The following is a 14,335-nucleotide window of genomic DNA, read 5'->3' on the forward strand; positions in this document are numbered from 1 at the left end:
CTTCCGTGTTGTCTGTAGTTGATAAACTACACTGACAATGTCCTCTACTTAATAAAATCGAAGACAAATTTAGTAAGCACATAAAGGTCTACGGAATTACATAGAAATCCCAAATTCTGAATCACAGTACGTGGCACTAGTTTAAATAGGTCAACATCAGCACTCTGTTTGAATGTGGGTCGTGTAATCGGACTGTACCGTATATAAAAATATGTAGCCTTGCTGCAAACTAAACTAGAAAGGAACGTTTTGCACTACGAAAGTTGACATTTCTATGTATTTTCTTTAATAAAAAAAGAGAAATGAACCATTACATTTTGTCTTTGATATAGTCAAACATATTTTTGGAATATATCCATCCTTCAAATTGCACCATATTACACATATTCCATTACAGTTTTGGCACTTGGTGACATATTCCAGATGTTGGAAAAAAAACCTTCTCATGCAATATAATATTCCTGTTCTTTTTTTAATTATTTCTCTATCAGCTTGTCATTGTCATAGTTGTGCATTTTCCATGTGATATTCGATATTTAGCCTAGTTTCAAGTCATACATGTTCCATATGTTTTCACTCGTTATCTGTTTATCCCCCAACAAGTTTCACTGTACACACATCTTCAGGGAATAAATCCCCCACAACACCTGTTTCACTGTAAAAATGTCTACAGGTCTAGCGAGAATCTAAGTGATTTGCCCGCGGCTGAAACTACCGCGGGCGAAACGTTTGCATGAGAAAGGTGCGAACTACCAAGTTTGCACCTGTCTCATGCAAACACACATACATACTCACACCCACACACAACACACCCATAACACCCTCCCCACCCTCCGCACATCCCCACCCACACCCCCAACATAAACAAACCCCACTTACCTTCATCTTTACGCTGAGTTCCTGCAGCGCCAGTTCCCTTTCACTTCCGTGATCGGGAACCGGCGCCACAGGGTCCTGTCCTTTTTTTTTTCCTTTTTTTAAATGGAAGGCTGCAGGGCTGTCCCCTGCAGCCCCCGCTCACTATACCATAAAGTGTAGTGAGCGGGGCGATGCAGAGGACACCCCCGCAACCCCTGTTTATTTTTATTTTTTTACAATTCTACCACCAAAGGTTCGAACTTTTGGTGTTCGAACCTTTGGTGGTAGCATTTTTAGAACTTTTGGTCACTGTGACAATTTGTTTTCGGTAAAATCGTCCTATACCTCTAGCAAAGTGTGTTCTGAACCAGTTGGATTAAACTGTGGTCCGGCTATGTAGCAGCAGTATCAAAGTGAAGACAATGGCTGCCAGTAGAGATGCTCCAAAACTGGGGCTGGACAGTTTCCCAGCACGCCTTTATGCTGATGATGCTATATTGCTAACTACCACATCGATGGGACTAAGACATGGGTGGAAAACATGGTAATTGTATTTGGCCGAAAGAACCAGAAAAAAATCAAGTTGAAGGTGATGGTTGACAATTACGAGTTAGAACAGGTGCCCTATTATGACTACTTGGGCATAAGATTTTCGGATGATCTCTCATGTGCATCCCATCTTGTCAAAGCTACAACAACTTTAGAGAAATACACTGGGGGAAATCAATGCCTTTTTGATAGCTGGGAAGATAGCACCCCTTCCCCCTCCTATCAAATTGTATCTAGAACAAGGTAGGGCAGTGGCAAGCTACGGGTCAGAATTTTGGGGGTCACTGGCCCCCTAGCCGAGCTGTGTGTAGCAGATGATAACAATTGTTTAGAGTTTATTCATGCAGCCCAATGGAGCACCAATGGCAGGCCTGCGATGGGAAAGCGGCCTCAAACCAATAAAAGTAATTGCCACTAAGCCCCTGCTATATTGGATTAGGCTCTGGAGTGTTTCTGAATTGGCAAAGTATAGGGAGTCGCTGAGTAGCCTGTTATTGATCTCTGGGGCTAGGTCGTTTGCCTGGCCCAAATTTGTTAAAAAGGGATTTGAAGAATTGGGCTGTAAGAAGTAGTGGTAGAATCCATGGCTCGTTCTGTCTGCAATAGATGTGGGAACTCTGGAGACCTACGTCAGCACTGGAGTCATGGAATTGAATAGGGACAGAAGTATTCATTTCAGTTTGAGTCGTTCACTTTAAGGTGCATTTACCACTACGTAAACTGCCTACCAATATTGAGCAGAAAGGCTCTAACATGTTACAGGGCAACCACACAATGTGTTGGTGCCATTATGAAAGTGCATGCACACGTGAGCCGTTAATTTACATAACACTACTATGTGCACATAAATTGCGTGCCCAACAAACAAGCAGTACAAGGCAGGACCACTCAAAATCACCAACCCAAATTCGGAGGAAAGCAACACAAAAACTGCAGTTCAAAGATGGATGCTACATTATTACTGCAGACGTTGCTTTTTCTACTCAGCCACTTACTTGAAATGGAACCATGCGCTAAGCGACCTAATAATAGCATTTCGGTAGAAAAAGGTAATGCAGATCTAATCAGTTGAGCAACAAGGAAAAATGCACACAAATGAAAGTTGTGCTTGGTGAGGTGACTCTCGGCCTCACCGCCACCCCGCCAAACAGACCCAACAGCACACTTTGGTGCATTTTGGGGCCGCGCGCAGTGGTGCGTGTGCACCGGGCTGATAAAGGACTTCTGGGAGGCGGGACCAAATAGAAATTTGAAAGTTGTTCCAACAGAATTTGCTGCGTTACGGCAGCAGGGGGCCAGCAGCAAAAAGCACCCTTCCTCTTGGCGACTAGCGCTGCAGGAAGTTGGTAGTATTCAAACAGGAGCAGGAGTCCCCAAGCAGTCCCAGCCCAACAGCACACTTTGGTGCACTTCGAGTGTTCCTATTAAAAATATTTGTAGGGCAGCTACGTGGTCCACAATACACTTTCACTAAGCATTACTGCCTTGATTCTATCCTAAGTCAGTATAGAAGCTTTTGGAAAAACTGTCCTCCATTCAGTTCATGGAAACCATTGATGATAAAATTCTTACTCCCTCCACCAAAACTAATACTGCTTTTGGAGTCTTATCAAAGATGAGGAATACATGAGAGGACACAATCCATTCGACGAACAAGTTACTTCCTGGCAACGTTCTTTCGACTGGATGTTCCTTCCATGTATTCCTCATCGCCCTCTCAGCCTACCCCTTGGTAGAATTTCCCATGCTATTACAGCTTTCACTCCTTCAGAGCTTAGTATGATCAAACCCCTGTTGGTGCAGGTAGTTCTACTTGAGAATGACACGAAAAAACAGAACTGAAGCGAACGGGTGTTCTGCGTGCTATATATGCCTTCAATGACATCATCCTCGAGAAAGAGGTACTCGAGGGACATTGAGTTGACTGCATCGACACACAGCGCCGTCTGCCGAAACATTGTGTCTGAAGCAGCTGGATATTATATATCAAAGATTAGGTATACGTAGGAGGAACATCCAATAGAAAGAGCATTACCTGGGGTAAGTAACTGGTTCTTCGAATGGATAGTGTCCCCCAACGTATTCCTCATCTTTGACATGTAGTGTCCACAGCTCGGCTGCTTCGGAAATATTTCGGCAGAGGGCGCCCTGCGTCGATGGAGTCAGGTGGATGTCCCTCGAAGGCCTCCCATCGAGGGTGACGTCATCAGATGTTATAAGTAGCATGCACAGTGCCGTAGCCTCAGTTCTGTTTTTCCGCAAACGCGTTTGCTTCGTGAAACTCGGTGCGCCTCGTACTTTCTAGTATTTGCTGCGATATGTTTTTGTCTTCCACTCCGACACCTCGGTCCCGGTTCAAGAAATGGCAGGACTGCAGATACAAGATGTTCATCACGGATCCGCATAGTGTCTGTCTATAGTGCCTTGGCAGGGGCCATGACACAGATACGTGTGCTCCAAGTGCCAGTCAATGACTGGGAAGGCCTTGTAGGAATGAAAGGGGATACTCCTACGTCCCGTCCCCTTTCCTCCATACTTATGGGACATCTCTCCGTCTTGTGGGATGGGACCTGAGCACTTTGTAAAAAGCATCCACATTTTTTTCAAAAATGTGTCCCTCCTCGCTTTCCTGCGCGGGGCCCGGCACACGGCCATAACCCCGAACACCTTGGCTCCGCCCTGCGCATCGGCCATCAGTCCTTTTCTACACACGATCGGGGCCGGACGCACTTGCATCCTCAGAAGTTTTTCTTCAGTTTTTCCCTCTCTGGCTCTCGCTAGCGTTCGTTTACTAGTCTGTCTATGTCTTTTAAACTAGATTTTCCAGACTGTTCATCGTGTCACCGTCGCTTTGCGACGGCGGATCCCCATCCTCTTTGTTTAGAGTGTTTGGGTCCAGAACACCATTGGGACTCCTGTTTTTACTGTGACTCCCTTTCGGTCCGGGCTCTTCAACGTCGGATGGAGTGGTGGGAGGAGGTGTTCGGTCGGACTCCTCCTTTGCATTTTCAGGCGTTCATCGACGAGAAGAAAAAACGCCGGTAAGTTCTTTGATTTTCAGAGCACCCGGCAGGTGGATACCTTCCCGGGTTCCTCTTGAGCCAGGAGGGGCCTCGATCGCTCTGTTACCGGTGTTCGCCCTGAGGTGCCTGTTGGGCCTAATACTTGTACCAGAGTTTTCTCTGAGGGTCTCCGCAAGGGGCCTGTGTTCACCGGAGTACACTCCGAGGCCCCTCCTGTGGGGGCTGTGTGTAGACCCAGTTCTAATGAGTCATGGGGTACCGGAGCTTGCTCTGAGGCCGTTCTTTCGGCTTCCCTCAAAAACAAAACCGGGGTACGCCCCGAGGTCTTGGCTGGGCTTGAGGTTACCGAACGCATGTTCGAGGCCCGTGTCTATAAGGCTTCTACTGGGCCTAGGTCCGAGGTTCCTCGTACAGAAGCTAAGGCTACCAACAGTTCTGAGGGGTCGGGCAAGGCCCTTTCGGTGACAGCGCACCGCTCCCGCTCTTGTGGTGACACCAGATCTGTTGAGGGGGCAAAGAAGGTTTCTTCTTTTACCGGCCGTGCCGAGGCTCTTCCTTTGAAGGCTCAGTTGGCGGTTGGTATGTCGCAGAAACATTACAGGCCTCATAGTACCGGCTCTGCCGAGGTTCCTTACGTTAAGGCTAAAATTAAGACCCCTGATCCATCGACGGGGACCCCTGCCTCACTTCCTCACGTGCCGCAGTTCCCCTCAGATGAGGACAAAATGGCGCCCGTTCCCGCCAGGACTACGGTAGCCATTTTAGCTACTACCCCTACAACTACGCCATCGGCCCCTGGTGTAGGGTTCGGTCCTTCGGGTGAACCTAAGGTCCCTTGTGCGCATACTTACCGGCCAGTTTTTGATTGGAACGCCCGGATGCCTCTTCCGCACAATGTTTTGTTGCCCGCGGGGGCGGCTCCCTTGATTATGTGGATACTTCGGCGGAAGGGCCGGTGTGGCACCCGTCCCCGTTGCGTCCCTGGATTTGTCCACCTCATGAGAGGCCTCCTCAGGTTCCGAAAAACATCTCCTGAGGACGCCTTTTTTGGTACGTTTCAAGCGCTTATGCGCACCGACCCCATGAGGGAATATTTCAAGGAGCTTTTCAAGGAGATATGTCCACCCGCGTCTCTGGCTCCAACCGTCCCGTCGGTGGTTCCGCTGGTGCCTCCCTTGCCCGTGGTGCCTCACCCTGCGCTTCCGCCTGTGCCGCCATTGTCCCCAGTGGACAAGGCAGTGCCTGACTCGGCTCAGCTGGAGCCGGACCAGTCAGATGACCCTCAAGGCGATCAGGACAACAAGGACCTGCTCCGCACTACCAGAGCTTTCCATGACCGGGTACTGGACATGATGAGCTTCTTGGATGTTCCGGTGCCCGAGGCACCTGCTCCGCAGGAAGGCGTGCTTTCTGGGGCGTTCACCTTGTCTCCTTTGGAGCGTACCGGCCTGTTCTTGAAGAAGGACGTTCTGGCCGAGGTCCGAAGAGTTTGGGAAAAGCCACACTCGGGACTTTTTGTCAATAAAAAGATTGACGCGAGGTACAGGCTACATTCCTCGGAAGAAGTGGCCTTGTCGTCTTGTCCGCCTCCCTCCTCCACAGTGGCGGCTACGGCCACGTTGCAATCCAGACCTGCAGCTTCCTCCTCCGCGATGGCGACTCAGGTCTTGGGGAAGGAGGACAAGCTCCTGGACTCCCTATGGAGGAAAATCTTTGCCAATTCGGCCTTGCAGCTCAGGCAGGCCAATGCAGAATTGATTTTGGCGGGAGCTAACATGCGGATGTGGAGAGGTCTGTCGGAGTTTGAGGAGTATATCCCGGTCGAGAAGCTGGAGGATTTCAGAGGAGGCCTTTCCGATGCCAGGGTCTTGGCCCAGGATCTCCTGGAGGCTGCGGCTCATCACGTAGACACCTCGGCTCGGGGTCTGATGTTCGGGGTTGATACCTCGCGGCAAGCATGGCTGCCTTCCACTAAGTTCTCGAAGGAGGTGCAAGACAAGGTCCTGGACCTTCCATTTGATGGTAAGGAGCTTTTTCACTCTTCTACTGACGTAGAGCTCACCAAAACCAAAGACAGCACTCAGACAGCTAAATCTTTGTCTGTTCTGGTTAAACCTCCCTTCAAGACTCAAAGGCCGTTGTCGCAAGGTCGACCTTCCTCTGGTTTTAGGGGCTTCCTCGACCGCAAAAATCGCAGAGTGGATACTCCTGTGGGGAATAACCGCCGTAGACAACAGCGTACGCGGTATTTCTCCCTCTCCTCAGCCTCCTCATCAGGTTCAGGTGGCACCGCCATTGATAAACCTGCCAAATGAGGGTTTTTCGTGCTCGCAGGTGGGAGGACGCATTGCGTCTCATTGGGAGACGTGGCAGACCATCACAGAAGACAGATGGGTCTCGTCAGTCGCTCGAGCGGGCTTCCGCTTACCTTTACTCCCTACCCCACCCCTCAACCCTCGTTTTCAGCTGTCGGGCTCACCCTCCCTCAAGGCCGAGGTTCAGAAACTACTGTTCCTCAGAGCTTTGGAACCCGTTCCCCTTGGGGAGCGAGGGGAGGGCTTCTACTCTCGGCTGTTTATGGCGCCAAAACCCAACCAGGCAGGCCTGCGGACCATCCTAGACCTTTCCCAGTTCAATCTTTCCCTACCCCAAGAGAAATTCAAGATCACGCCCGGCCAAATTTGCTCCTCTTTGCAGGCGGGCGATTGGCTCAGCGTGGTGGACCTTCAGGATGTGTACATGCATATCCTGATTTGGAACCCACACAGGAGATATCTCCGTTACTCTCTGGGAGAAGAGCACTTCCAGTTTCGGGTGCTTCCTTTTGGCCTCAGTTCGGCACTGCGTGTCTTCACGAAGATGATGTCGGTGATCGTGGCCCATCTTCGTCTCCAGGGTATCCATGTGTATCCCTATTTGGACGACTGGCTTCTATGCAGCCCTTGCCCGTTGGCAGCCACGGGCAACCTCCAGTCTCTCCTTCAGCTCATGTTCCATCTTGGGCTGTCGGTGAACTGGCGGAAATCCTCCATGACGGTCTTATAGGACCTGACTTTCCTGGGTTTTCGTTGGAACACGATAGACTGCCGTGTATCTGACCGGGGGACAGAATGGCGGATCTGTTGGCCACGTGTCAGATGTTTACGCAGTCGGACAGCATGTCGGCCTGGTGGTTCCAGAGGCTTCTGGGCCTCATGGCCTCGTGTGTGCTGGCTCTTCCTCTTGCTCGTCCCAAAATAAGGCGGACCCAGATGGCTCTTCGGAGTTCCTGGCGTCCGGCTGTGGACCCGGATTCCAAACGGATAATGATGCTGGATTCCATGAGAGTGGACCTGGAATGGTGGTCGTCTCTCAGCAACCTGTCAGTGGGCGTTGGGTTCCAGGTCCCAAGCCCCATGGTAACGATCACGACAGACTCCTCCCTTTTCGGGTGGGGTGCGACGTTAGATCTTCTTCAGGTCTCGGACCTCTGGTCACCTCAGGATAAGCTCCTGCACATAAATCGATTGGAGCTTCTGGCGATTTTTCTGGCACTCAAGGCGTTCAGACCTCTCATTGTCTACAAGGTGGTCGGCATAAGAACGGACAATGTGGTGTCAATGTACTACAATAAACAAGCAGGGGGAACGAAGTCTCCCCCTCTCGTGGATCTGGCCATTCAGATTTGGGAGTGGGCCGTGCTTCATGGGGTCTGTCTGCTTGCAGTGCACATCCCGGGTCGGGCTGAATGTCACCGCGGATGCCCTCAGCCGGCAGACAGTGGTCAGCTACGAGTGGGAGTTGAAGGCGGAGATCCTATCATGGATTTTCTCGCGTTGGGGCACACCGGAGGTGGACCTCTTCGCCACGGCGATGAACAAGAAGCTTCCTCAGTACGCCTCCAGAGGGGGGCTGGGAGCCTCCTCTGGGGGACGCACTCGAGATCCCATGGCACAACATGAGAGCTTGCGCCTTCCCGCCTCTTCCTCTGGTTCATCGAGCAATTTGGAAGTTGAAAAGTTCTGTCAACTGTTCTCTTCTACTGATAGCTCCGTGGTGGCCGGCCAGGTTTTGGTTCTCAGAACTTCAACACCTGTCGGCGTGTCCGCCGATCAGGTTACCAGTAACTCCTGATCTTCTTCACCAAGGGGAACAGCAGATGTGGCACCCCTCCCCACAATTGCTCAACTTGGCGGCATGGTGCCTGAGTTCACGGCGCTAGAGCCTTTGGGGTTGTCTGCGGATAACATGCGCATTATCTAGGCAGCCAGGAAACCCTCGACCAGATCCCAATACAAGAGTAAATGGCTCAGGTTCTGTCATTGGTGTTTGAAGAAAGAATTGGACCCGGGGGTGGCGACGATTGACACGGTCCTTTGTCTCCTCCCTAGCAGAGTCAGGGGTTCATGTCTTGTCCTGCAGGACTTATCTCTCGGAGATTTCCGCCTACCTCTCTACAGACCGGTGTTCTTATTCGTTAACTAACCCGGTGGTGAAGAGACATTTTGCTGGTTTGCCACGCATCTACCCTCAGGTTCGTACTCTGCACCCACCCTGGGACTTAAACGTAGTCCTGACGGCGCTGTGCCATAAACCTTTCGAGCCAATGGCTACGGTTGACCTCAAGTACGTGTCCTGGAAAGTGTCCTTTCTGGTCGCCGTTACGTCAGCGAGGAGAGTGAGTGAGCTCCAGGCATTGTCAGTGGAGCATCCCTTCTTGATTTTTCACAAGGACAAGGTAGTCCTTCTGACGAGCCCAGCTTTCCTACCAAAGGTAGTGACCGAGTTCCATCTGAATCAGTCGATTTCCCTTCCGGTCTTTTTTCCAAACCCTGACTCGGAGGCGGAAAGGGTTCTACGCTGCCTGGATGTCCGAAGAGCTCTTAAGTTCTACCTGGACAGGACTGCCGAGCTTCGGAGCTCTTCCCAACTGTTTGTGACCTTCGGTAAACCCCAGGGCAGGCCGGTGTCTAAGGCATCCATTTCCAGATGGATTGCTGCCTGTATCACAGAATCTTTCACCGTCCAAAAGCTGAAACCACCTAAGGGTATTCATGCGCATCAGGTGCGAGGCAAGGCAGCTGCGGTTGCTTTTCAGAAGTATGTTCCCTGGGAGTCCATCGCTAGAGCGGCTACCTGGGCCTCCCCATCTGCTTTCTGTAAGCATTACTGCCTCGATATGAGCTCTAGAGTTGACGCTCAGTTCGGCCAGGCTGTGCTGAAGAACCTGTTTCAGTAAGGGGTATTTCCATCCACCCATAGTTCCTGTAAGGAGTGCTTGGGAATCTCCCATAAGTATGGAGGAAAGGGGACGGTACGTAGGAGTATTACCAGGTTACTCACCGTAGTGACCACCTTACTCCTAGTCCATAGTCCCCTTTCCTCCATACGCCCGCCCGCCGTCCCCTCTAATAAGGTTCCTCTGTTATTGCTAATGGGTCTTGGACCCTGCGATAGAAAAGGACTGATGGGCAATGCGCGGGGTGGAGCCAAGGTGGGCGGGGTTACAGGCCGCGTGCCGGGCCCCACGCAGGAAAGGGAGGAGGGACACATTTTTTAAACAAATTTGGATGCTTTTTGCAAAGTGCTCCGGTCCCGTCCCACAGGACGGAGAGATGTCCCGCAAGTATGGAGGAAAGGGGACTATGGACTAGGAGTAAGGTGGTCACTACGTTGAGTAACCTGGTAAAACTCGAGGTAGGCAAGGTGTCCAAGCCCCATAAGTCCGGACCTGCTAGACCTTCGACCGATGAGTCGAGAGGTGACTCTCCTCAGAGGAAGGCAAAGCGTTCACAGTCGAGGAGTGGTTCCCGCCACTCGTCCGCCTCGTCAAAGCGCTTCGAGGAGAAGGCACTGCTGGTCGCCTTCCTCGTCGTCTTCTTCAAGCAGCACCCCCGAGTGGGTGAGTTGCCTGTCCAAACATTTGACTCCCATGGAGTGGGAAGCTTTCTGGGTGAAAATGCTTGACATTTTCAAAAGGCAGGACAGGGACCCGTCCGTGCCTTCTGTTGAAGCCGGCAGGGAACGGTCTCGTCCGGATAATTGCGCGCCCTCAAGCCCAGGTAAATCCTAATCGAGAGGCCTCGTTCGGACAAGGTTTCTAAGGATAGCTCGATGTCATGATCTCTGCTTCCAAAAGGTCAGGGTTTTCCCAACTCCCTTGGAAGCAGATCCATAACCCAGGTTTCGAGTGCCAACCAGTCCCAATTGGGACCTTTTGGACCCAGTCCTGGCGCCAGTGGCACCAGGCTCATAAATATGCCCAGTCCCAGCGATGGAAGCGCCGGGCTCATAATGCTTGGGTGGACCTACCTGCAGCAGACCATGCTGCTTACTTGCCTGCCAGTTGAGCCTCTGATCCTCTTCTGTTTGGAACTACTTTTCCTGTTGGGTGGGGCAGGAGCCACTCCCTAGATTCAGAACACTGGAACTCTTCTGGAAAGCAGGAACTCTTTTCTTACCTAGGCGTGGCTGTGGAAGGAGACACCTAAGCACTACAGGAGGCTATTTAAACCACACCCGATGGATGAATCTTGCTTTGCGTTATTCTGCATCCTCTGCAGCAGAACGCTCATCGTGTCTTCTGCATCTGATCCTGGGCCTAAGGAAAAGGGCTTACCATCCTGAATCCAGTCTTCAGCATCACCTATAAAGACAAGAAAGAACAGGTTAGCATTACGGTATTCAGTGACAGCTCTTCACTTACCTGGTCCATCGGCTGTCACCAACGCCTCGCGCTGCATTCCGGCATCTGAAAGACAAAGGCTTACCTACTCTTCGTGCGCTCCGGAGGTCTTCACACTGCATTCCGGCATCTGAAAGACAAAAGCTTACCAACTCTTCGCACGCTCCGGAGGCCTTCGGCGCTGCATCCCGCATCTGAAAGACAAAACAAGGTGCGTTTAAAGACATTGGGGAACTTTAATACTCACGTGCCATTACTCCTTTCCACATCTAACCCAGTGGGTATTCCGGCACCCTGCAGCCGCTCCGAACTTGTACCTGCAAAATAAAAGGACAGTTAGAGCGCATCGTGAAGCAGGCAACAAGCGCTTACTTACGTGCTTCCAGGCGCTTCTATTCATCACACGGGCTCCATCTTCAACTCACTTCAGCCCGTCATCCGCCATCGCCGGAACCCTGCAAAACAAGAAACATCATTACTAAAGACTTTAAAGACATTAGAATTACTCGAAACTTACAGTTCGTGCAGTAAACGACGGACAGCAGTCCTCTGAAGTCAAGAGGCCTGCTCCCCTTATCCAGTGAAGAAACTGGTTACAGCACCCTGCCCCGAGGCAGATGGAGAGCACGGCGTTCCCTTACCTAAGGTGAGAGCGTTAACCTTTGGGGTTCTACAGGAGAAGAGAAAGGGAAGAAGAGAGAGACATTCAATAACCCAGTTCCTTAATCCCATATTTTCTATCTGCAGACATCTTACCCTTCAAGTCAGACATACAGTGCACAGAGGTCCAGCCCAAAGAGCCAGCCGTGTGTTACACATCACCTTTGCAGATACGGTATACGCCCAGTCAAGACCGGCGCCTCTACGGGAATCAGGTGAGCGTTACACTCGAGACGTGAAGCGAGGTCACGGTATTCGTCTCCATCGAAACAGTCCAAAACGATCGAAGCAGTCGACGCCACGTCAGTCGATAGTGCCTTGTTTGGTCTTCCACCCCGATCAGGCCCTCAATGCAGTCAGCGCCGTTGTCGACGGTGCAACATTTACCGGCGCAGTCCCTGGCAACTGTTGAACCACCTAAAAAGGTGGTGTCCAAGCCATCGACTTTGAAGCCTCTGGCTGTGGTTCCTGAGAAAAGGAGTACTCCTCTGCTGAAGAAAGACTTTAAGTCTCTAACCTTTATTTTTGAGGCAGAGGAACACTCTGATGAAGGTGAGGCTCCTTTTGGTCTCCATTTTGGGACTCGTACTCTGCCAGAATGCCTCATCTGGGAGGAGAGTAGAAGGCACGAGCTTTGTGATACCTTGCATAATGCAAGTGGTATAGACACTTCACCTGAGCTGGAGTTCGGCAGACCAGACCCTGGTGAGCATGCCGATTCCTCTTACCAACGCCTTATTTCGAAAGTGGTGGAGTATTTGGGATGGGCTAAGCCTACTGCCCCCTATGATCATGGTCTGCCTACAGATCCCATATGCCATTTCATGTAGCTCTGCAGAACCGGCTGGCTAAAAACTTGGAACCCCCAGAGACGAATCTGGCGGTGAACAAGTCTCTGACCAGAAAAGTAGCGACCCTGGCTATCTGTCTCTCCCCACTCCTGAGAGTCTGGTCCAGGCACCCACGGCTCCCTCGAAACGGGCTGCGTACCCTACAATCCCTCCGGATAGGGCAATGAGCGCATGGATGGATAGATGGGCGCGCAAGGTATTTTCAGCTGGGAGTATGGCGTTGAAGGCAGCCCACTCCTCTTGTGCCTTGGCAAGATTTTCGTACACTCTGTGGGATTGCATATCTATAGCGGCTGAGGATATTACCAAAGGGGAAGAAAGTGAAGGCTTCCTAGCTATTGTTAAGGATGACAAGGAAGCCATGTGTGAATCCCTTCAGTCTGGGTTGGATGTTGCTGACAGTGCCAGCAGATCCATGGCTGCTAGCACCGTAAAACGCAGATTTGCGTGGTTGCGTAAGTCCGGTTTTGCACCGAATGTGCAGGCTAGACTTCTGAACATTCCATTTGATGGGTCTCACCTTTTTGGCAGCAAGGCTGACGAGAGCCTTGAGAAGCTGCAGACCTCCAAGGCAGCCGCCAAGTCTTTGGGCGCCGCTATTAGTCAGCCTCAGCCTTTTTGTCCCAGCGGACAGCAATAGAGGGGTAGATCCTTTCGTTACTACTCCTCATTTGGAAGGGCGAGAGGAATGACCGGTCAAAGAGGTTAATGTAAGTTTCTTCGTGGTGGACGAGGTAGAGGTGCCAAAGCCGCTCAAGCAGCAGCCTCTGCGTCAGGCTCTGCTACTGCCGCTTCAAAACCGCTCTGAGGCCTTCTGTCACAGCTCACCGGTGGGGGGGTAGAATGGCGAGCCATTACTTCGGAGGCTTGGGCTCCGGAAACAATAGCCCACGGCTACTGCCTTCCTTTTCCACAGAAGCCTCACAACAATCTTTGAGGGTTCCAGATCTGCTCCTTGTGTAGGAAATATTACCCTGCTAGAGAAAGGCGCTATAGAACCAGTGCCTGTAGTGGAGAGGAATAAGGGCTAGTACTCCCCTTATTTTTTGATTCCCAAAAAGTACAGGGGACTCAGACCCATCTTAGATTTGAGATACTTGAACAAGTGCCTCAGGAAAGACAAATTCAAGATGGTCACTCTTTCTCAGATCCTTCAGGCCCTCCAACTTCAGGATTGGTTGGTGTCATTGGCCCTTCAGGATGCTTATTTTCATGTGCCGATCCATCTCAAGCACAGGAAATACCTGAGGTTCGCTGTTGGCGGACCGCACTTTCAATTTCGAGTCCTGCCATTCGGGGTGACCTCCGCTTGAGGGTATTCACCACAGGGTGGGGAGCTCACGCCAATGATCTGGCCATCAGCGGTCGTTTGTCTCCGTCGGAGTCCAAACTTCATATCAATCTTTTGGAGCTGAGAGCAATCAGGCTAACACTGAAGGCGTTCCTGCAATTTGTGCGGGGGAAGAATTTCCTGATAATGACGGACAGCATGGTGGCCATGCATTACCTCAGCAAGAGAGGTGGTGTAGGGTCCCTACCACTGTGCAGAGAGGCGATGCAGCTCTGTTTCTTGGAAATTCAGGAAGGAATCTCCCTGACAACAGTTCATCTAGCCGGAGAGGAGAACACGGCGGTGGACGCTCGGAGTTGGCATAGTGCAGTCTGACACGAGTGGGAAATAGCTCAGGAAGTCCTTCAAGAGATCTTCGCCCTTTTGGGAACCCCGCTGG

The sequence above is a fragment of the Ambystoma mexicanum genome, chromosome 12 (assembly GCF_040938575.1).
Source record: "Ambystoma mexicanum isolate Mex_15411 chromosome 12, UKY_AmexF1_1, whole genome shotgun sequence".
Lineage (NCBI taxonomy): Eukaryota > Metazoa > Chordata > Amphibia > Caudata > Ambystomatidae > Ambystoma > Ambystoma mexicanum.